Source organism: Cervus elaphus, chromosome 32 (genome assembly GCF_910594005.1).
Source record: "Cervus elaphus chromosome 32, mCerEla1.1, whole genome shotgun sequence".
Lineage (NCBI taxonomy): Eukaryota > Metazoa > Chordata > Mammalia > Artiodactyla > Cervidae > Cervus > Cervus elaphus.
This window is the reverse complement of record NC_057846.1, coordinates 32,172,733-32,197,549: the sequence shown is the minus strand read 5'-3', so window position 1 is coordinate 32,197,549 and position 24,817 is coordinate 32,172,733. Positions and strand designations below refer to the sequence as shown.

The following is a 24,817-nucleotide window of genomic DNA, read 5'->3' as shown; positions in this document are numbered from 1 at the left end:
AACGTGGAGCCCAAAATGTAAATTTCCCGAAGTGTGATTGCAACCTGCAAGCTAGACTCACATCCAACAGTAAAGGTAAAAATGTAACTCATGGAAGGGCTGAAGCACAACTTTTTAAAATTAACTTATTTCAATTGGAGGATAATTACCTTACAATATGGAAGCACAACTTTTAACCAATAAGTGACTTATGCAGAACCAGAGCAATCCCTTTGAAAGATAAAAGGTTAAAATAACAAAAATAAGGGGAAATATAAGCCCATGCACCTATGGTCACCTAATCTATGACAAAGGAGGCAAGAATATCCAATGGAGAAAGGACAGTCTCTTCAATAAGTGGTGCTGGGGAAACTGGACAGCTACATGTAAAAGAATGAAATTAGAACACTCCCTGGTGCCACACACAAAAATAAACTCAAAACTCTTAAATGTAAGAACAGATACTATAAAACTCTTACAGGAAAACACTCTTTGATACAAATTGCAGCAAGATCTTTTTTGCCCCACCTCCTAGAGTAATGAAAACAATAACAAAAATAAACAAGTGGGACCTAATTAAACAAAACCTTCTGCACAGCAAAGGAAACCATAAATGAGATGAAAAGACAGCCATCAGAATGGGAGACCATATTAGCAAATGAAGCAACTGACAAGGGATTAATCTGCAAAATATACAAACAACTCATGCAGCTCAATATAAAAAAAAAAAAATCCAAAAAATGGGCAGAAGACCTAAACTGACATTTCTCTAAAGAAGACATACAGATGCCTAACAAACACAGGAAAAAATGCTCAGCATCACTAATTATTCAGTTCAGTTGCTCAGTCGTGTCCGACTCTTTGCGACCCCATGAATCGCAGCACTCCAGGTCTCCCTGTCCATCACCAACTCCCAGAATTTACTCAAACTCATGTCCATCGAGTCAGTGATGCCATCCAGCCATCTCACCCTCTGTCACCCCCTTCTCCTCCTGCCCCCAATCCCTCCCAGCATCAGGGTCTTTTCCAATGAGTCAACTCTTCTCATGAGGTGGCCAAAGTGTTGGAGTTTCAGCTTCAGCATCAGTCCTTCCAATGAACACCCAGGACAGATCTCCTTTAGGATGGGTTGGTTAGATCTCCTTGCAGTCCAAGGGACTCTCATGAGTCTTCTCCAACACCACAGTTCAAAAGCATCAATTGTTCAGTGCTCAGCCTTCTTCACAGTCCAACTCTCACATCCATACATGACTACTGGAAAAACCATAGCCTTGACCAGACGGACCTTCGTGGGCAAAGTAATGTCTCTGCTTTTTAATACGCTGTCTAGGTTGGTCATAACTTTCCTTCCAAGGATTAGAGAAATGCAAATCAAAACTACAATGAAATATCACCTCACGCCAATCAAAATAGACATCATCAAAAAGTATACAAACAATAAATGCTGGAGAGGGTGTGGAGAAAAAGAACACTCCTACACTGTTGGTGGGAATGTAAATTGATTCAGCCACTATGGAGAATAGTAAGGAGGTTCCTTAAAAAACTAAAAATAGAACCATATGACCCAGCAATCCCTCTGGGCATATACCCAGAGAAAACCACAATTCAAAAGGACACATGCATCCCAATATTCATTGCAGCACTATTTTCAATAGCCAGGACATGGAAGCAAACTAAATTATCCATCAGCAGAAGAATATATAAAGAAGATACAGCACATATTTATAATGGAATACTACTCGGCCATAAAAAAGAATGAAACTGGGTCACTTGTAGAGATGTGAGTAGACCTAGAGATCGTCATACAGAGTGAAGTAACTCAGAAAGAGAAAAACAAGCATCATATGTTAACATATTATCATATATATTAGGGATCTACAAAAATGGCAAAGATGATCTTTGCAAAACAGAAACAGAGGCACAGATGAAGAGAAAAAAATGTATTGACACCAAAAGGGGAAAGGAGGTGGTGGAATGAACTGAGTGACTGGGATTGTCTTACATACACTCTTGAGACTATATCACTGTGGACAGTGACTGTAGCCATGAAATTCAAAGACGCTTGTTCTTTAGAAGGAAAGCTATGGCAAATCTAGATTGCATATTAAAAAGCAGAGACATCACTTTGCCGATAAAGGTCCATATAAAACTATGGTTTTTACAGTAGTCATGTAGGGGTATGAGAGTTGGAAATAAAGAAGGCTGAGCACCAAAGAATTGATGCTTTTGAACTGTGATGCTGGAGAAGGCTCTTGAGAGTCCCCTGGACTGCTGTCAATCCTAAAGGAAATCAACACTGAATATTCAGTGGAAGCACTGATGCTGAAGCTGAAGCTCCAATCCTTTGGCCACCTGATGCAAAGAACTGACTCACTGGAAAAGACCCTGATGCTGGGAAAGATTGAAGGCAGGAGGAGAAAGGGATGACAGAAGATGACATGGTTGGATGGCATCACTGAGTCAATGGACATGAGTTAGAGCAAACTGTGGGAGATGGTGAAGGACAGGGAAGCCTAGCATGCTGCAGTCCATGGAGTGTGACTTAGCAAATGAACAACAATAAATAGATAACTATCGAGAACCCACTGTATGGAACAGGGAACTCTAAGTGCTTTGTGATGACCTAAGTGGGAAGGGAATTCAAAACAAGAGGGGATACATGTATATGTCCAGCTGATTCATTTTGTTGTACAGTAGAAACTATTATAACACAACATTGTAAAGCAAAAGTACTCCAATAAAAATTAATTAAAAAAGAAAGTTGGAGCACAGGCCTGGCTGAAGCAGAGGCAGCTGCCCAAACAATGCAGGAGAGCAATGCCAGGGACCACACCTCCTGCAACTGGATCTGGAGACAATCGTGGGGCCCTGGAGTCACCTCCACTGTTTCAGTCCAAATATAATCTTAAAGTGGCACACCTCCCCTGAGCCCCACCCTTCCCGAGAGATACCTAGAATGGACCCCTACATTTGTTCCCCCTAATACCCGGCTGCAGCAATACACCTTTCCTAGGAATTCCTTCATTCAATTATTGGACATCCCAGGAAACCAACAAAGATCTGCAGTGGAGCACAGGGAACTGCACTTAGTATTTTGTAACAACCTATAAGGGAAAAGAATCTGAAAAAGAATTTATATGTGTGTGTATGTGTGTATAAATACACAGAGAAAGAGAGAGAGAAAACTGAATCACTTTGCAGTACTCTTAAAACTGGGGCTTCCCCTGTAGCTCAGCGGTAAAGAATCTGCCTGCAATTCAGGAGCCTCAGGAGACATGGGTTCGATCCCTGGGTTGGGAAGATCCCCTGGAGGAGGGCATGGCAACCTACTCCAGAATTCTTGCCTGGAGAATGCCATGGACAGAGGAGCCTGGCGGGCTACAGTCCACAGGGTCGAAAAGAGTCAGACACGACTGAGCAACTGAGCAACTGAGCACACACGCACACACACACCTACAACTATTAATAACACATCATAGATCAACTGGACTTCAACTTTAAAAACTGTAAAATTCCTGGGCACTCATTAGGTGGGTGCTGTTTGGCACTGGAGACCCAGCGCTAGCTAAGGCAGGCTGGGCCTCTGCAGAAAGATCTTCCCGTGGTCAGAGACCACCATGCTCACTCACACCCCGGCTTACCCTCCTCCGGCCCAGGCCCTACACTCTCACATCCCGGCTACAAGCCTTTGGCTCAAGCTGTTTAGAAAGGTTCCTCTCCACAGGAACACCTTCACCTGCTCAATGCTACCAGCTCCTCGCAGGCTCCCAGGATCTCTGAAGCAAGACGGTTCCCCTCTTGCTTATACTACTTAGCACTCCCGTGGCCATCGCGGCCACACTTCTGCCTCAGAGTTCATTGTTCACATGCCTCTCTCATCTTTAGGAACTTGAACTCGTTGAGCACAGGATCTGGGCCTGATTCCTACGCCTGAATCTTCCCCACGGGGCCCCCCTCCAATGCATGCTGGTGAAACCAAATTCAACTCGACCTGTGAGGAGCTAGGGGGGAGAGAGTGAGGGGGACACATGCTCTTCGGTGATGCTCAGTGTCCGCATCCAAGGCCATGGTCACGTGTCTCCCAGGAGAGTACAATCACACCGGTGACAAGCAGCTAAAGACTCTGGCCCAGCTGCCTTCCTCCACATCAGCCCTAGCTCACGGGCGGGCTGGTTTTTTCAGCCCTGGCACATGGTCAGTGTCGCCCAGCCAGGACGAAGGCATAATGAAATACCTCCAAGTGCTTTGAACTGGGAAAACTGTGTTTATACAATTACATGCAAACAAGCTAACGTGATGGCTTTGCTGAGCTTTAATGGTGCTGGGTCAGGAAATAACAGTCTCTTTTCACATTTCACTGCAGATTGGTTTGCATCTCATACGGAAAGGATCTCAGTTTGGAATCATTCCTTTCGTGCATGGGGGGCTTGCTATAAATGTGGGGGTGTGGAAGGGGGTACTTATGTGAATTTTATTTCCTCCTGAGAGACGCATATGGGGTGAGGGGCTGACTGTCCGTGTCTGGGCTGCACCAGAAAATGCCACTAACTGTGTGCAGGTGGTGTGCATGCCCAGTCGTGTCCTGCTCTTTGTGACCCTGTGGACTGTAGCCCACCAGGCTCCTCTATCCACAGGATTTCCCAGGCAAGAATACTGGAGTGGATTGCCATTTTCTCCTCTAGGGGATCTTCCCAACCCAGGGTTCAAACCCACGTCTCTTGCATTGGCAGGCAGATTCTTTACTGCTGAGCCACCCGGGCAGGCAGCAGCATAAACAGTAATGATAAAGGATGCTTTCTCTTGTATGCAGGCTTGTCTCTCCACCAGTTCTGCCAAGCCCCGTTGACCTTGCCAAGACTCCATGGACATGGGCCAGAGGTGTAGCTAGAGCAGGTTAGAAAGCGCCTGGAGCTTTGCAGTCAGGAAACCTGGTTATAGACCTAGAGAGCCACTAACTAGTCATGGATCTGGGGCGTGTCCCTGGGCTTCTTTAGGCCTTAAACTGCCCATCTGCACACTCAGCAATTGCTTACGGTGCCTTCCGGGGTTAGAATTGAATCTGGGCCAGTCCCTGAGAGTGTAGTCTCACAGTGACAAAGTCACTGAGCGTACCCGTCCACACGAAGGTGATCGTCTAATCACACTGACCCAGGCGCGCATTCTGACCCGGCTCTCCATGTGATAACCCCGTGTCTGTCACACGCTGGCCTGAGGGGACGGGGTCTGGCCAGGGTGACGACCCTGAGCCTCTCACTCATACAGAGTGTTAGGGGCACAGCCACTAGAACCACTGTCTCCTGAGCTACAGAGGATCAGAGACAGTTAATGAACCAATTCACGAGGTCACCAGCCCTCCAGGATTTTATTTTATGTTATTTTTAAACTCAAGTGAAAAGAACCAGATGTTCAAGTTCTTTAGTGAGAGGTCGGAGGAGTGATCCATTTTCTGCGCAAGGGTGATGCCTTGTGAAAATGAGGCAGGCATTCAGAACAGCTAAAGGACAACTATCCATCTGGCTTACGGGAAACAATTATACCCTGACATCTCTTCTAGAAGACTGCTCTTAGAACCTGAGTTTTGAAAACATGGACAGACTGGACTTTAATGTGAGGCATTTCTGAGACCAGACTCCCCAGGCAGGATCCAAAACAGACTCCTGTCACATCATTAGGATTGTAAAATACAGATGTTGACCACGTTGCTAAGAAGGATCATATCAGTAAACACCTTATTTCTGACATCTCGTGTCATCTGGTGCTACAAACATTCCCATACAATGTGCTTCTCATGTCTGCTTCTTCTACAAACATGCTGAGGCCATGGTGGTAGAACTTGGACCACCCTGAAGAGCAATTAGGAATAGCTATCAAAGCTGCCAGCTGTCCAAATTTTAATCCCACTCTCAGGAATCTGTCCCAACATCATAGCTGTTGCTGTCGTCTAGTCGCTCAGTCGTGTCCAACTCTTTGTGGCCCCATGGACTGCAGCACCCGAGCCGTCCCATCACAGAGAAATGGTAAAAAAAAATCTGTGTTTCTAGCAAAAATGTAAAGCAACAACAGGGAAGTGACTTAGAGATGCAGGATGGAAAATATCACTACAATGACACTTCTTAAGAATGTTTCATAATAACATACAAAAAATTTTGCTACAATTTTAAGTGGAAAACTGAGGTTGCAAGTACTATGTATAATATTTTTTCAACATTTGTGAAGACAAATAGATGAAAAGATGCAAGGCAAAATGCTAACAGGTTACTTTAGATTTGGGAGGGTGGGTGATTTTTTTTTTTTTTTCCTTTCTCCTTTCCACTTTACTCTGCTTTCCAAATTACCTACAACAAGTTTTATCTTGAAATTATAATATCATTACAAAAAACTGGGTGGCCCTTAGATCAGGGGTCTCCAGTCTCTGAGATCTAATGAGGTGGAGCCGATGTAATAATAATAGAAATGAGTGACAATAAATGTAATGCATTTGAATCATCCTAAAACCACTCCCCCTGGCCTGGCCCACTGAAAACTTGCCTTTCATGAAACCAGTCCTTGGTGTCAAAATGGTCGGGGACCACTGTCTTAGATGACCTCTCCTCCCTCACTGGTGACCACTTCATCTCCCTGTTCATCCCCACCATGCCTTTCTCCCGGCAGATACAATGGAAACATGAAAATGAAAGTCACAAATTCACTTCTGCTCGTAATAACTGTTACAAATGCCACTGCCCATACTGACAAGTGTAATGGAGAGTTTCAAGATAGGTAGGAGCAATACCCTACCTAATTTCAAATAATTCTTCTGAAGATAATAGGGAAAAACATGGCAAGGTGGACATCCATGGCCCATGGCTTAGTTCTGAAATGCTAAGCATTACCCAAGAGCCAGGTGAAAGCGGACTATCCCAGCACACCTCCATCCTCTGGCCCCGGTGACTCCACACTTTCTCTCGGAACTGGCTTTTCACCTGGTGAAAGCCCCGAACTATAGAAAGATTCCAGCATCTTGTCTCCTTACTGCCTTACTAAGGCGTCATAAAATAAGTCAAAGTAGTGCTAAAGAAAATCAGAGAGCAGATTCGAACCTTGGGACTTCTGGGCCACATCCAGCATAGGAGCTTTTCCTGGAAGTCTGCCCTGTGGGGTAACCCTGAGTATGCTTTGCATGTTAGACAGCACAGGAGGAAATCACGTATGACCTGCTGGAGCTGAGGATGGAATCAGAGAAGAGACGGCTACAGAGCATACACATGGCTTTTAAAATACATACAAAGACACACAGAGTCTGGAGAAGATACCCCAGAGTATTAACATCTCTGAATGATGAAATTAACTGCTGTTATTCTTTTCCCTGTGATGCTGTCCTATATTTTCTAATCTTTGAGAGTATGTGCTGTGCTTGCAAGGAAAAGAGTTATCTTTAACATGGTAATTGAGGGATATGCATAAAAGTCCATAAAAAAGACTCAGAAGGTGGTGGGGTAAGAGATAAATCTTACTTTCTTTGCATTTTTGAACTGTTTTGCAATAAAACTGCATTCTATTTCCCATCAGAAAAAAATAGAATCATTTAAATGAGTCCTCAATGGATTATGGAGAAATGTTTTGTTTTCACAACTAAGGTGAAACTGGTGGAATGCAGGGAGGGATTTTTTTCAGTGATTTGTTTGCTCTGGTTCATTAGGAATCCACCTCAAGCCTGATGTTGCAGAAATTATTTACTAAACATTTATTAAATAGTGAGGACTGCAAAAATGTTCATTTGTTTCATTCATTTATTAACTAACATATTTATGACTACACTTGTTTCTGTCGTTAAGAAACTTTCTGTCTGGCTGAGAATGTGTGCTTAAGTCACCCAGTCCTGTCCGACTCTTTGCGACCCCATGGACTGTAGCCCACCAGGCTCCTCTGTCCATGGGGAATCTCCAGGCAAGAATACTGGAGTGGGTAGCCATGCCCTCCTCCAGGGGATCTTCCCAACCTAGGGACTGAACCCAGGTCTCCCACATTGCAGGTGAATTTGTCTGAGACACCAGGGAAGTCCCTTGCTGAGAATATAGGAGTAAACCAGCTATTACAGTCCTTCCTCAACATCCACGGGGGCTTGGTTCCAGGACTGTCCAGCCCCCCACCGCCCTGCTCTGCACCATACCAAAATCTTAGGACACTCAAGGCCCTTGTATAGAACAGTGCATTACAACTTGTGTTCTGTATCCAAGGGTTCTGCATCCATAGATTCGGATGTGCAGCTGGCTGAATCTGAGAATGCAGAAGCAGAGGATACAGACAGTCAGCTGTACGGAATAGGGGTGGTTCCTAAAATTTAGCATGGATCATCTGGGGTGCTTCTTAAACCACAGATGTCTGGGCTCTACCTTCAGACTTTCTGAGTCAGTCAGTCTGATCCCAGATGATGCTGACCTGGGCATCCACCCTTGGAGGACCACTGCATTATAAATGCTTAAAAGAGAGGTACATAGACAGGCTGCTCTGGGAGCTCGGAGTTGCATCCCCATCAGATGGTGTGCTCCTATTGAAAGTGGAGATGCAGGAGACGGGGGAGGATAGGACCGCAAGGCAGGATTAGCAATCAGCCCACGGACTCCTTGATCCCTAGGTAGACCTCTAGGCCAACACACTTCCTATTTCTGGATCTGACAACAGCCATCAACTCTTTCCCTGTTAGTTTCTGGGACAGAATTCGGCCAATTCCCCTTCTCTCTTACCTCCTCTCAAAACATTTCCCAGGCTCCAAAGAAACCCTGAATATTCATTGGAAGGACTGATGCTGAAGCTGACGCTCCAATCCTTTGGCTACCTGATGCAAAGAGCTGACTCATTGGAAAAGACCCTGATACTGGGAAAGACCGAGAGCAGGAGGAGAAGAGGGTGACAGAGGATGAGATGATTGGATGGCATCACCGACTCAATGGACATGAGTTTGAGCAAACTCTGGGAGATAGTGAAGGACAGCGAAGCCTGGCGTGCTGCAGTCCATGGGGTTGCAAAGAGTCAGACAAGACTTAGTGACTAAACAACAACAACAAAGAAATCAGATATTCAACCTCTTCCAAAAAGGATAGGTTTCCACCTGTAGGCAGCTAAAAATTGGCCTCAAAATAAAAAGGACCCCAAAAAGTACTAACACTGTGTGAAAGCCACGAAGTAGGCTGAACGCTTGTATCCCCTCCAAAATTCATGTGTTGAAACCTGACCTCAGATGTGATGACATTAGGAGGAAGAGGCCAATGGGAAATGATGAGCTCGTGAAGGTGGAGCCCCCATGAATGGGATTAGTGCCCTTATAAAGAAACCCCAGAGAACCTTTGTTTCTTCTGCTACATGAGGGCACAGTGAGAAGATGACTGGCTCTATGAACCAGGAAGAGGGCCCTCATCAGACAGGGAATCTATCGGCACAGTGCTCTTGGACTGCCAAGCCTTCAGAACTGTAAGAAATAGCTTTCTCTTGTATATAAGCCACCTAGGCTAAGGTATTTTGTTATAGCAGCCTAAATGGACTAAGGCATACCATTAGACATGTGAAAGCATAAATGCCACTAGCAAGATGACAGACTACTAAAATTCAAGCCCTTCAGGACGGAGACTTTGATGATAATATCAGCACACTTAGAGCCTGCAGAGACTCTCCCAAATGCTTATGTGTGTGTGGGCAAGGGAGGAAGAAATGGACCAACCTCCATGATGCTGGAAATGGTAATAAAACTGACCATGTCGGGCAAAGCCTTTGCTGACCATGCAGTGACTCTGTTTAGTGACTCCGTTTTACAACTGCCTAACATCACCAATGGTTTATCTAAGCCTGTGATCACAAAATGTTACAGGAGGTTCCTATATTATTAAAATAGTAAGGCCACTTATAAAATGATTTCTGGATGAAGGTCAGAAAGGTGATTGCAGTGTTCCCTGGGTAGAAGTTCAGCTATACATAGACTAAAAGCCAAAGTGAAAAGTCACAAGATTCATATTCTGTACCCACAAACATTGTATTTTGTCAACCAGGGCAGGGTTTAAATGTACCAGGATGGCTAATTCTTTAAAAGGATCCACAGAGTAGGTAAGTTCGCAGTAATGTAGGGGCTTTCTAATTTATGTTTTATATAAACTTGAAGTTTTACATAGTAGGTGTCAGGGGTTTTATCTGCAAAACTGAATGTTTATAAGAGAGTATGTCATTACATTATTTTTTTTTTTCTGGGACAACTGTGTGTTTAAGGATCAAATATGAGAATAGCATACCGAGGGGAAAATGTGGAGTCAAATTTATGCAGGTGAAATGATTTGTACATTTCTTTTATGTAGGTGAATATTACTGCCCACTTGTTTCTGTTACCTCTTTCCCTTTCCCTGTCTTGAAGCTGATCTGACTTGTATTCCTCTGAATCTTAGGACATTTCCTAGGACATTGAGAAGACCATCAGTGTGAACATTTTCCCCCAAGTCCTTCATCTTACCTACAGTGGGTTACAGGTAGAGTTAATTTAAGCTCTCGCTGGTGCATTAATTCAGGGCATCAGAGTTTCATAATCCTCTTTTAACAGTGCTTATCTTGCACATAAGAACTAGTCTGGAGAGCAAATGAGGAGGTGGAGATTATTATACCTCGTTTACAGATAGAAAAACCAGGATAACATAAATAAAAACCTCTGTTTTGAAATGGCATTTGTTCTTTAGAAATATCACCAAAATGGTCCTGGAAAATGTTTTACTACTCATCAGGAAAAAAAAAAGGTTATATATTTTCTAATATACACCTAAATAAATTCCAAACAAGAATAAGGAGATTAAGTGTAAAAACTAAAACAGACACTGGAAAAATAAGTGACTATTTACTTGATTTCAGAAAGGGGTTGAATTTTCTAACAAGAACCATAAAGGAAATTGCATTTGATTAAGTATCAAAAGTTCTGTCCATCTAAAAATGAACAAAATAAGGAGTTAAAAGAAACAAATTTAAAGGAATATTTGCAGCATACATGAAGAGATGGTATACTATAAAAAGAAATTGTAAAAATCAATTAAATTTAGCAAAATGATCAAACAACCTGGAGAATTCACAAAAGGAGAAATGCAAACAGTAAGTACACATATGAAAATGTTTGACTGCCTTATTTATGAAAAAGCATATGAGAATAATCTCACGATTGTGCCTACCAAACGAGCAAAGATGTTTTAAAGATGCAAAATCCTTGCTAATGAGGGGAGTGAAGTGGCTATACATATACACAGGTGTCCCTCAGCGTCCTCAGGGAATTGGTCCCACCACACCTGCCATACCAAAATCCACAGATGCTCAAGACCCTGGTATAAAACTGTGCGGTACAGTCTGGTCTCCACATCTGTGGATTCTGTGTCCATGGATACAGAAGGTCGACTGTACTATATAGCATATAAGACTTTGTGGGCAACAAGCAGAAAGCATATCAGGGCTTCCCTGGTAGCTCCGCTGGTAAAAAATCTGCCTGCAATGCAGAAGACCCCAGTTTGATTCCTGGGTCAGGAAGATCCCCTGGAGAAGGGATAGGCTACCCACCCCAGTATTCTTGGGTTTCCCTGGTGGCTCAGATGGTAAAGAATCTGCCTGCAATGCAGGAGACCTGGGTTCAATCCCTGGGTTGGGAAGATCCCCTGGAGGAAGGCATGGCAACCCACTCCAGTATTCTTGCCTGGAGAATCCCATGGACAGAGGAGCCTGGAGGGCTACAGTCCATGGGGTCGCAAAGAGTCAGACACGACTGAGCGACTAAGCACAGCATAGCAATAAGTATTAAGTGCCTTAAAGGTGACTATTATTTTTTTTTTCTCCTGGTCCCTGTGGTCTTATATCTTATTTGTTTCACAGTTTTATTGGGGTACAATTGGTATACCATGAACTGTACATGTTTTAAGTGAACAATTTGAAAATTTTTATATACTCATACACTCATAAAACTATCATCACAGTCAAGCAATGATGCCCAAATGTTTCTTTGTGCACTTCATAATCTATTCCTTTCTCTAAGCAAATGCTTCTATGCTTTCTGTCATCATAGATTAGTTTACATCTTTTAGAATTTTATACACATTAAATAGTACAATACATCCTTTTTTCCCATCTCTACATATTCACTTAAGATCAAGATTGTGACATTTATCTATGTTGTTGCATGTATCAAATTAATTCCTTTCTCTAAGTAATATTCTATTTATGGATATACCATAATTTATTCATTCACCTGTCAACTGGCGTAACACTGTCCATTATTTTTCTAGACATGTATTCTAAGGAAATAATAATATCTGTTCAAAGATTTATGTATGGGGATATATATTATAGCATTATTTACATTATCAAAAAATTAGAGGCTATCTAAATGTCCAACTGCCACGGTCTGCCGTCACTTTGCTTCTTTAATCTCTATGTTGATCGCATCATGAGAAATGCCGGGCTGGATGAGTTACAAGCCAGAATCAAGATAGGCGGGGAGAAACATCAACAACCTCAGATATGCGGATGACACTACTCTAATGGCAGAAAGCTAAGAGGAACTAAAGAGCCTCTTGATGAGAGTGAAGGAGGAGCATGAAAGAGCCGGCTTAAGACTAAATATTAAAAAAAACTAAGATCATGGCACCCGGCCCCATTACTACATGGCAAATAGAAGGGGAAAAGGGGGAAGTAGTGACAGATTTCCTCTTCTTGGGCTCCAAAATCACTGCAGATGGTGACTGCAGCCATGAAATCAGGAGACAATTGCTTCTTGGCAGAAAAGCGATGACCATAGACAGTGTATTGAAAAGCAGAGACATTACTCTGCTGAAAAAGATTTGTGTAGTCAAGACTATGGTCTTCCCAGTGGTCATGTACGGTTGTGAGAGCTGGACCATAAAGAAAGCGGAATGCCAAAGAATTGATACCTTCGAACTGTGGTGTTGGAGAAGACTCTTGAAAGTCCCTTGGACTGCAAGGAGATCAAACCAGTCAATCTTAAGGAAGATCAACGCTGAATATTCACTGGAAGGACTGATGTTGAAGCTGAAGCTCCAGTATCTCAGTCACCAGATGCACACAGCTGACTCACTGAAAAAGTCCCTGATGCTGGAAAGATCGAGGGCAGAAGGAGAAGAGGGCATCAGAGGATGAGACAGGTCAATGGCATCACCGATGCAATAAACATGAACTTGAGCAAACTCCAGGAGAGGTAAATCAAGCAATCGTAATCAATCCATTCAAACAAAGGGCTCCCCAGGTGGTTCAGTGGTAAAACCCGCCAAGCAAGAGGTGCAGGTTTGATCCCTGGGTCAGGAAGATCCCCTGGAGAAGGAAATGGCAAGCCACTCTAGTATTCTTGCCTGGAAAATTCCATGGTCAGAGGAGCCTGGTGGGCTACAGCCCATGGCGTCACAAAGAGTTGGACACGACTAAGCATCTAAACAGCAGTAGTAGGAACATTCAGAGACAAAGCAGAAATGTGCACATTTTCAGAGAATTCTTAATCAACATAGAAAAGTCTTCATATATAATGTTAGCTTTTTAAAAAATGGATATAAAATTCATTATTTTAATTTTGTAAAACTAAATAACTGAAGTACTAGAAGAAAGAAATTCCATTGTAACACATACTGAGGAAGGTTTTTTAAGATTAAAAATCCAGAAGGAAAGAGAAAGAAGAAAAGACTGATAAAAAATCTTTCACCAAAAGATGAATAAAGTCAAGATACACCTGATAAACTGAGAGAAAATATTTGCACATTTATTTATCACAGATGTATTTATATTTATGTCCCTAATATATAAAGAACTCTTTAAAATTAAGGAAAGGAAAACCAAAAACTAGGTACAAAAAAGGACAAAAGACACTGACAGCTCATAAAAAAAAAAAAATCTAAAAATAGCCTAAACAGGTGAAAAATGTTCAACCCCACTCATAATTAGGGAGATGCAAATGACAACTTCACTGAGGTGCCATTTCTCACTTATCACATTGGCAGCGATTAGCAAGCAGGACTACACATTCTACAAAAGAAACCATGAGAAACCCGCCTTGTAGGAGAATACCCCATAGGAATGGAAATTGGTGCAGCACCTCTGGAGGGGACCGCAGCAGTATCAAATCACTGCACATCTATTTAAAACAACCTTTTTACCCAGCAATTCTACTTTTAAGAATTTACCCCGAATATAGAACCCCAGCAAGATGAAACTCACATGCACGTGGTTGTTCATGGTGGCACTGTTTGTAGGTTTAAAATACTGGCAACAACCTGAGCCCCTGGACACGGGAGGCTGGATCAGCTATGGTGTGTCGGTACAGTGGAGTCTTCTGCACCTGTGAGAAAGTGTGAGTGTCTCTACACACTGATATGGAACGATTTCTGTTAAACAGAAAGCAAAGTGTACAAATGAGTATCCATTGTATGTTACTTTTTGTGTAACAAAAAAAAAAAAGTGGGAGGAGTAAGAAAATATACATATATTTGCTTATTTTTGCAAAAGGAATCCTAGAAAGAGAGACTAGAAATCATTGAGCTTGGAAACCTTCAAGGCAGGGGGATGGGAACAGGGCAGAATGGATGAGGAAGTGATACTCCTGAGTAACCTTTTTGTATCATTTTGACTTTTTAGAACCATGTCTGTTTCACATACTCAAATACACAAATGCATTAATTAATAATCAGAATCTAGGAGGATGTGGAATAAAAACTGCAAATAGAATGTCAGCAGAAACAACCCTAATAATATCTAAGATAGCTACCATGTAGAAGGAGAGCTTGGGGAACCATCCAAGTGATTTTTGAGCACAGTAGTTTGATTTTATATCCTGAGGCTAAAGACAAAAACTAGGTGCGATTATTGTAGTGAAGAACTTTGTTGTTCACAGTGCTGTATGTTAGCAATTCTGAAATGACTTTATGTATTTTCTTGAATTGAGCAAAGGAATTCAGATTTTACCATCAGGGAAGGGAGCTGCAAATATACCAAGGGCAAAGTTAGGATGTGCCCTGTGGTATTGAATCAGAACTGGACATGTGAATATAAACATGTGGTTTTTAAATATATAAACACTGAAATTAATATGACTCTCAGGACACAAAGCAAATATTCCCGGCTCTGTTTGCTGCATATGTTGGACAGCAGAGCTGTCCCAGAAGCAATGAGTGCATTTACTGGCAAGATCTGGTGCCCAAATACCATCCTCCACTTAATGGAGCGGTTTTCCTGGGGAACCGGCTGATTCCAGGGCTGCTGGAGCATCTTGATGTGCAAACAGGTAAGCGTGTGCTCAAAAGACGATGGGACATGTCAGAAAGATAGAGCCAGACTGAAGGGGCTCCCCTGACCGCCTGTGGCTGGTGGGGGTGGTGGTGGAGTCTGGGCATCAAATAAATCAAGACAGCAACAAATGATAAGCCAGACTCATGAGAATCTCTGAGTATCTCGCATCTTACAGTGTTTACATCTTACACTGACATAAAAAAGGGAACAAGTAAGTAAGTGGGGAGGAGAAAAGCACTCCCTTCCAGTAGAACACCAACTAACAAATAAATAAGTGTTGATGGAACTAGAAAATGGCTACACGGTCACCATCATAAAAATACTGAATTCAGGCAAGAACATCAAGGTTCATAGAAATAGTATGTAAAAACTGTAAGATTAATACAATTGTTATATAATATTAAAGTTATCTCCCTGCAGGATATTCTTTCATTACAAAGGGTAAAATGGTATCCTTTATGACAGAGCATGTGGGCAGACACCACCTTAACGACTGACCAAGGTTAACATCACCAGCATGTGTCAAAACCACGGCACATGCCCTGATGAGATGCCGGGAGGAGAACTCCACCTCACTTCGGTGCATTCCTGCAGAAGCTGTGTAGCATGAATCTGATCATGAGGAAGCATCAACACAACCAAACCTCTCTTTCAGGGAAATGGGTCGGTGCTTACAAAGATGTCAAAGCCAGACAAAAGGCTGAAGAACCACCCAGATAGGACACCCAAGAGACTAAATGCCATAAGTGATGTGGGACTGGATCCTGGGCTGGAATTTTTTTTTTTCTTTTGCTAAATGAGCAATAAGAAGAGAACTGGCGAAATTCTGTAGGTTGAGTAATACAATATATCACAGTTAATTTTCTGATTTTGTTAAGCCTAGCGTAGGTATCTATAAAACTGGTCTTGTTTTCAGGAAATACATGCAGATATTTTTTAGAGGGCATCAATTTGCAATCTGTCATCAGATGGTGCAGAAAAAAAATATACGTATGAGAAAGGGGGAAGCAAATGTGATAAAAATGTTAATATTTGGGGAATCTGGGTGAATGGCATTTTGGAATTCTTTATACTATTTTTATAACTTTTCTGTAAACCTGAAACTATTTCAAAATAAATGGTAGAGATAGTGGTGGGGGGGGGGAGGAAAAAATATCTTCTTTTTCAACCTCTCTCTCCCTTTCTCCTGTGTCTCTGTGACTCTCTCTGCAAACCCACCCGCAGAAACATGTCTGAAGGAAATGTAGCAAACCTGTTAATAGTATTTATATCTAGATGGTGGGACACTACATTTAAAGTTAATCTTCTTGCAAAGGCAGCAAAGCAAAGGTAAACAAGTGGAACTACATTAATCTAAAATGCTTCTGCACCAAAGGAAACCAAATGATTAGGAAACAGCAAAGTGAAAAGGCTACCTACCAAATGGGAGAAAGTATTCACAGGTCATATATCTGACAAGGGATTAATTTCCAAAATCTATAAAGAAATCATGCAACTCAGTAACAAAAATCAAATAATCTGATGAAAAGTTGGGTAGAGGATCTGAACAGACATTTTTCCAAAGAAGACATACAAGTGGCTGACAGGTACGTGAAAAGTGCACGACATTGCTAATTATTAGAGAAATGCAAATCAGAATCACAATCAGATACCACCTCACCTGTCAGAACGGCTATTGTCAAAAAGACAAGAAATACAAGACCTGGCAAGGACATGGAGCAAAAGGTAACCCCTGTGTACTGTTGGTGGGAATTTAAACTGGTGCAGTCACTATGGAAAACAGTTATGAACAGTCCTCAAAAAATTAAAAATGACCATATGATCAAGCAGTTCCACTCCTGAGTATTTATCCAAAGAAAACAAAAACACTAATCAGAGAAGATATATTCACCCCTAAGTTCACTGCAGTATTATAAACAACAGTCAAGATATGTAAGCAACCTCAGTGTCTACTGATGGATGGATAAGAAAATGTGAAATATGTATATTTGTGTTTTACGTGTATGCATGTATATATATGTGTGTATGTATACATGTGTATGTGTGTATATATATGTATGTGTGTGTGTATGCAGAGGAATATTATCTAGCCTTAATGAAGAAGGAAATCTTGCCATTTGTGACAACATGGATGAGCCTTGAAGGCGTTATACAAAGTGAAGTCCAGCGCAGAGAAATATGTATGTTCTCATTTATATGCGGAATCTAAAAAAAAACAAAACCTCATAAAAACAGAGATTATAGTGAATGCCAAAGGGGTGGGGGAAATGTAGAGATGTTGGTCAAAAGGTCTAACCGTCCAGTCATAAGGGGAATAAGCTCCAGGGGTCTGATGTACAGCGTGGTGACGAAAATGAACAATACTGTATTTTGCGCACTTGAAAGTTGTTGAGAGTAGATCTTAAATGTTCTCACATAACAACAACAAGGTAATTATGTGAAGGCTGTAACTGACCTAATCGTAAACTGTGAAGTATGTTGCCGTTCAGTCGCCAAGTCACGTCCAACTCTCCGAGACCCCACGGACTGCAGCACGCCAGGCCTCCCTGCCCTTCACCATCATCAAATCATCACATTCCGCGCCTCAAACATGGACCATGTTATATGTCAATTATATCTCAATAAAGCCAGAGGGGGATGAAAAACAATAACAGAATAAAATTAATCTTGTTTATGCTTTTATGTTTTACACATACTCAGCCGTGAGTGTGTATTTATTCCTACAGGTACATTTGCGATTTTAGAAAACGCTAGCAAGGGCTGTGGCCCCTGGTCCGCCCGTGGCACCTGGCGGGTGTCGGTTGTCTTGGACTATCACTAACTCTCCCGACGCAGTTACACCCCTCTGGGCTCTGCCAGCAGCTGCGGAAATGCCAAAACAGTCCTCAGTGGGGTCTGATAGTGAGACAGCTGTGCTTGCAAATGACTGGGAGGGCCACGTGATTCTCCCCTGAGGCCAGGACGATGCTGTAAGACAGAAGAAATGCTAAATACGGCAGTGTGCACTCTCTATAGGACAGAAATGCCCTGTTCACTTTCTGGGGGCAGCAGAATTCCAGAGCGGTGAACTTGGCGTTTATCTGCACAGTTCATGTGTCACTGAGGTTTTAACCAAATTTTTATTTATCGCCAATTGACAGAACATGCCGTCTCAATATTTGGGTTCCCTGGAAAAACTACTCAAATTCTTCCCCTGTTAAAGTTTTTTAAATAAATTAAAAGCACTTCTCACAGTGTTGGGCATACATAACAGCTAAGAAATGTTCCTTTGATGAGCTAATTGAAAAATAAATCCAAAAGGTGCAAGTGACTGGCGTGACGAGAGAACTCTGCAGTCTGGGTTGTAGAGTCTGGATTATGCAGTAGGCTGGACAGTTTCTGACCAACTTGTTTAGCAGTTTTCCACTTTCTGCCAGTTGGAGGGAAGGCCAGTGGGCCACAGCGTTTTCCTCCGACTCCAGGCAGGGAAGTGTCGACACGTCGGAGTGTGGGCTGCTCGCCAACATTCCCCAGAAGAGCTTCCACAGCTTAATGCCAAACGACAGTCGAAGTTCTATGCCTCTGCATATCTGGTCCTCACAGATCAAACTCTTCATACCACGAAGCTGGGTCTTCATTTGTGATTTCAGAGAAAGTCACGTGTTCAATTACTCAAGATTCCTCTCATTCCCCTTCTGTCACTGTGAGATCAGTCTCTGAATTTATTCACCAAGGCTGCCACCATTTGAGTATGGAGATAAATTCTTAACCCCTCATTAGAGGAATTAGACGTGGGTTTTCTATTAACTCGATTTCTGAGCAACCTCTCCGTTTGACAGGGATAACCCAAGATATACTCTGGGGTAAAACGGCGTGCTCTTTGGGAAAATTCAACTTATTCTCTGATTATTTACAAAATACTTAAGACATCAAGATAGTCTTTCAAACTAAACTTTGGAAATTTTAACTTCCCAAATGTTAAAAAAAGAGACGTATGACAGTAAACATTATTCTGTCTTGAAATGTGGCATTATAATCTCTTTTCAGAAAATAAATGGAAATCATGATGTGAAATTATATGTAAAGATCTAACACGATTGGAAAATATATAGCTTTAGGGTCTTAGAATTCAAATGTATCCTCTGCTGTTTGCATCAACGTTCCTTCCCTCATGAGTATTCATAATTGCATCTCCTTTCAGCAAACAGAATAAGCAACCCATAGAGCTAGTAATATTTACCCTGGGTTGGGAAGATCTCCTGGATTGGGAAATGGCTACCCACTCCAGTATTCTTGCCTGGAAAATGCCATGGGCAGAGAAGTCTGGCAGGCTGTTACAGTCCATGGGGCTGCAGAGAGTCGGACATGCCTGAGTGACTGAACACACACACAGAGCTATTTAAGGTGACATGTATGTTGACTCATTTAATCCTTTCAGTAATCTTATGAAGGTACTATTACGTTCTTTTTATAGATAAATACGCACTGAGAGTCAATCGCCTAAGGGACACAGTTAATAAATGGCAGAGCACAGATTCGAAGCCCTGATTCTGACTGCAGAGTATGAGTTTTTTAAGTTATTGTGTTTTGTTCTGTCTGAATTCACATCAGAGGCAAATTGTAATTTCAAACTCCTTTTCCTTGACTCCTGGCATCATACATGGGCCATCTTTCCTTTCCCTCACCCACTGGTATTTGGTAAATGCTCACCAATCAGCCCTCTGAAAAGCTCATGTGTAGCATTTGCCAGTTTCTATTGCCAAGTTCCAAGTGGTTAATTTCAAATTACCAAGTGATGTGTAATACAGTCTCATTATCTAATTTATAAAGATACAATATAACCTCAAAAAGCACAAAGACAGTAAAATGTCAAAAAATAGATAACTAAGTTTTGAGTATTTGTTTTAATATAACCTACTTAATTAAAAACTTATATACTCTAATTGTAATTTTAAAAATGCTAATTCCTGAAAATGTAGCAATTGGCTCTCAAGAGCCAGTTCTATCAGATACTATATTTTCTGGAAGTATTTTTTAAGGGAAAATTGGGAGAGTGGTGAAATTAAAACACTGGGCTACAATCTCAAGGGTGTCTAATTCTGAGCCCTCCTCCAGATAAATTTTTGGGGTTACCAAACTCCTCTGGGGAGAAGAGCTTAAGGTTTACCTTGGCTTGCGGAGAATTTTGTGGTCTGCTACGCCATCTGGTGGTTAAAACTTGCAATTGCTATGCTCCCTGATGCCGTCTGTTGGCCCAGGCCTGCTGAGAATTTTGCGGTCTGCTGCGCCATCTTGTGGATAAAGCTTGCAATTGCTATGCTCCCTGCCGCCATCTTGTTGGCCAGGGCCTGCTGAGAATTTTGTGGTCTGCTGCGCCATCTGGTGGTTACAGCTTGCAATTACCATGTTCCCTGCGGCTGTCTTTTGCTTCAGGGTGCTAGTCAGATAGGGAAATTCTTTACCCACTAGCATTTTCAACTACTAATTAGTCTTCCAATGAGTTTTTGACTCTTTTCTCCCATTCTAAGGCCTTTAAGATAAAGTCCCAGGAGTTGGGCCAAAGGCAGAATTTTTGTCCTCCCCTGAAATTACCACCCCAACTCCAGAGCAGAGGAGAGATCTCCAGGCCTGCCTTATAAATGTTAATCAGGACATCCAACGTCCTAACAAACATCCCGAAGTTCTCGTCACTCTTCCCTAAGAGGCTGACAGGGTTCTCAGCAAACAGATCTGCACGCGTTCCATCCTGATATCTCACAGATGCCCAAACTGAAGGCATAACCCCTATCTTCCATCCCAGAATCTCGCTCTTGCCATCATGGACTCCATCTCATGACATACATTTAAGATAATAAAAATGTATAGGGTGAGATAGACGTGACTTGAAGGCCAGCTTGTGGTTGTGCTAATCTTCACCAATCTCTTTAGTGTGATTTTAATGTCATTGAACCCTAACCATAGATCAGGGGCAGGTGTCTTCAACCATTCTTTCCCCTTGTTCACTTCTGTATTTCTACTGGGATATGAATTCATTCCTACAACTGTTATCTACTGGGCACACATGTGTGCTGGTCACTTGGCTTGAAGATGTGGCTCAAAGAGACACAGAGTCAGTCCCTGCATTTGAGGGCTCCCCAGGGTTGCGGTGGAGGCCAAGGATTATATTTGGAAGTGTCAGTGAAGCAGCATCTGTGGCTTCCAGGGAACAAAAGCAATTGACTGGAAGCAGGAGGATGAGGGACAGCTTCCCGGCGGAGCCCCTAAGGTGACCTTGAAGGGTGTATAGACTGTGGACAGAGGGAGAAGACAGGGAAAGATGAATCAAGGCCTGAAGGCATAGACTGGAGGATTTTTGAAGGAACAAGCAGGGCACTTTGGCCAGAGGAAAGACTGTCCATGAGGCAGAAATAATGAGCCATGACACTGGAAATCAGGCTGAGGACCACCATGAATGGTCTCGATTATCACGTGGAAAATGGACTGCATGCGGGGGTAATAAAATGTGAGCCTTTCAATGTTTTTGATCAAAGGAGAGAATCAGATCCACAACTAATGGAGTTATCTGTTCAAGGTTTGCTGGGCACAGGTGCCAAATGTGGGCTTATTTTCTGCCGGGACATAGGACAATTCAAGCTCGCGGTCTAAAAATGATAAAGATGTGGACATTTTTAGTAAGAGATGAAGAGCCCTGCTCACTACACTTAGCCACTTCTGGCAAGTCTTGTCCCACAGAATGAGCAAACTATGCGTCAACAAAAGAGGAGGAAAGGGTGATGGGAGCAAAGGGAAAGCAAAAATACTAAAAAGAAAAATTACCCAAATCACAGAGGAGGAGGAGGAAATAAAGGAAGAACAGATGGGGGAGGGGCGGGGATGTGGGGGAGGGGAGCCTCCCCCGCAGCGTGAGAAATGACAGGACTTGACCTTGGGCAGCAGGAATGGAAAAATCTGCAGGAGAAGAGCTGATGGCTTTCACTGCTGTGGAGCTCGGGAGCTGGAGAATTCCAAAAGACTCAGAGCATTGCTAGAAAAGTGATTTGGTAAAACATCATACAAGATTTAAATGTTCTTACCTACGGATCTAGTCATTTTGCTTCTAGGAGTTTATTCCCAAATAATCACAAATGAGCATAAAAATGTGTGTAAAAGATGCTTATCACAGTAGAGGTATAGCAGAACATAACTTAAAACAACCAGAGAAGATACACACATTTTGATACATTTAGAAAAGGGATATATTAAAGAAATCATGTTTATCAAGAATGTTTAATGACCTGGTTAATGCTTTTGATAAATATAATCACGTTAAGTTTTTAAAAAACTGGATTCACAATGTATAGTATAATTCTAGGATTTTCCTGGCAGTCCATTGGTTAAGATTCCACACTTCTATTGCAAGGGTCCATGGGTTCGATCCGTGGTTGGGAAACTAAGGTCCTGTATACCACACAGTGTGGCCAAAAGAATAAAACAAAAACTTCATGTGTATAGAAGAGAAGAAAATAAATGCAAGAAAATATTAACTCTGGCCATTTCCGAATAGTAAGATTACAGACCAATTCTTCTTTAATACTTTACCAAGCCTAAAATATAAAAAGGAGATAACTTAACCTTCTGGCTTAAGTTATTATACTTATAAAAAGTCTTGTCCAAGATTTAGACTTGAATAGTTTATTACAAAAAGCACAAAGACATTTTAAAATATGAAAAGTTCAGAATCAACAAAAATGAGAATTTTAATTTTTTAATAATTTTAAAATGAAAATCCTTCTTTTAATTGTAAAGTTCAACATGACTGTGATTCAAGTTTAAATTAACTTGTGAGCTTCTGGCAGTTAGGGCCCAAAGGAAAAACAGAAATGGCATAATTTTTATTGTGATGTATAACTGGGTCTCATTCCAGACCAGCAAGGGAGATACTTTATTTCTAAGCACTGCTTTCTAAGTTAAAATTCTTAACAGGCTTGCAACAGGGGAGACTGAATGATAAGACATCTACATCAAACTATGCTATTTTAATAAATGGTATAATGATGCCACACATAATTATCTGCGATATTTACAAAATCCAAGGGTGTAACATGGAACCTCAGTGAAGGACCTGTGGGCAAAAGATGAAGCTTCTCATGCTTCATCTAGACCCCCCAAGTGTAGAAATAAGGTTGCCTAGAGAGTATTTCTCCCACCTTAACTGTGCTTAAGTAACATGTAGGCTGCTTGTCAGTTTCCTAGGTCCCTCTTCCTAAAGACTTCAGCTCAACTGGTTCAGAGCAGAACCTAGGAATCTTCATACAAAACATATTAAATAAACACCCAGATCATACTTGATGCAAGCAATCATTCACTTCAGAGAAACGTCTACCCAGAGGTGGACTGTTTCCAAGTCCCTTTGGCATCTTGCCTAAACAGCACTTTTCTTAGCAGGCGGTGCTCTTAGCAAGAACTGGTAGTCCTGGGGTTCAGAATCAGTATTTTTTAATCTAGGGGCCGTGCAGTCTTGAGGTTCCACAGACTAGTCACAAGGCTTCCTGCCAGAGGGTTTCCAGGGCATTTGTTTACAGGTAAGTGCCTTTCCTCTGTTCAGTTCAGTCGTTCAGTCGTGTCCGACTCCTTGCGACCCCATGGACTTCAGCATGCCAGGCTTCCCGGAGCCTGCTCAAACTCATGTCCAAGTCGGTGATGCCATCCAACCATCTCATCCTTTCGCCCCCTTCTCTTCCTGCCTTCAATCTTTCCCAGCATCAGGGTCTTTTCCAAGGAGTCACTTCTTCGCATCAGGTGGCCAGAGTATTGGAATTTCAACTTCAGCATCAGTCCTTCCAATGAATATTCAGGACTGATCTCCTTTACGATGGACTGGTTGGATCTCCTTGCAGTCCAAGGGACTCTCGAGTCTTCTCCAACACCACAGTTCAAAAGCATCGATTCTCTGGTGCTCAGCTTTCTTTATAGTCCAAATCTCACATCCATACATGACTACTGGAAAAACCATAGCCTTGACTAGACAGACTTTTGTTGGCAAAGTAATGTCTCTGCTTTTTAATATGCTATCTAGGCTGGTCATAGATTTCCTTCCAAGGATGTAGTGTCTTTTAATTTCATGGCTGCAATCACCATCTGCAGTGATTTTGGAGTCCAAGAAAATAAAGTCTGTCACTTTTTTCACTGTTCCCCCATCTATTTGCCATGAAGTGATGGGACCAGATGTCATGATCTTCATTTTTTGAATGTTGAATTCTAAGCCAGCTTTTTCACTCTCCTCTTTCACTTTCATCAAGAGGCTCTCTAGTTCTTCTTCACTTTCTGCCATAAGGGTGGTGTCATCTGCGTATTTGAGGTTACTGATATTTCTCCCGGCAATCTTGATTCCAGCTTGTGCTTCATCCAGCCCAGCATTTTGCATGATGTACTCTGTATGTTAAATAAGCAAGGTGACAATATACAGCCTTGACATACTCCTTTCCCAATTTGGAACTAGTCTGTTGTTCCATATCTGGTCCTAACTATTGCTTCTTGACCTGCATACAGATTTCTCAGGAGGCAGGTAAGGTGGTCTGGTATTCACGTCTTTTGAAGAATTTTCCAC

General features: G+C 42.1%; 1 long non-coding RNA gene across 1 annotated transcript; it reads left to right on the top strand.

Annotated features, from left to right (window-relative positions):
• The first annotated feature begins 762 nt into the window (after nt 1-762).
• LOC122687776 lies at nt 763-1,515 on the top strand. Its single transcript, XR_006339235.1, has 2 exons — nt 763-812; nt 1,340-1,515. It is a non-coding gene; the product is annotated as an uncharacterized LOC122687776 (long non-coding RNA).
• Nucleotides 1,516-24,817: the final 23,302 nt, after the last annotated feature.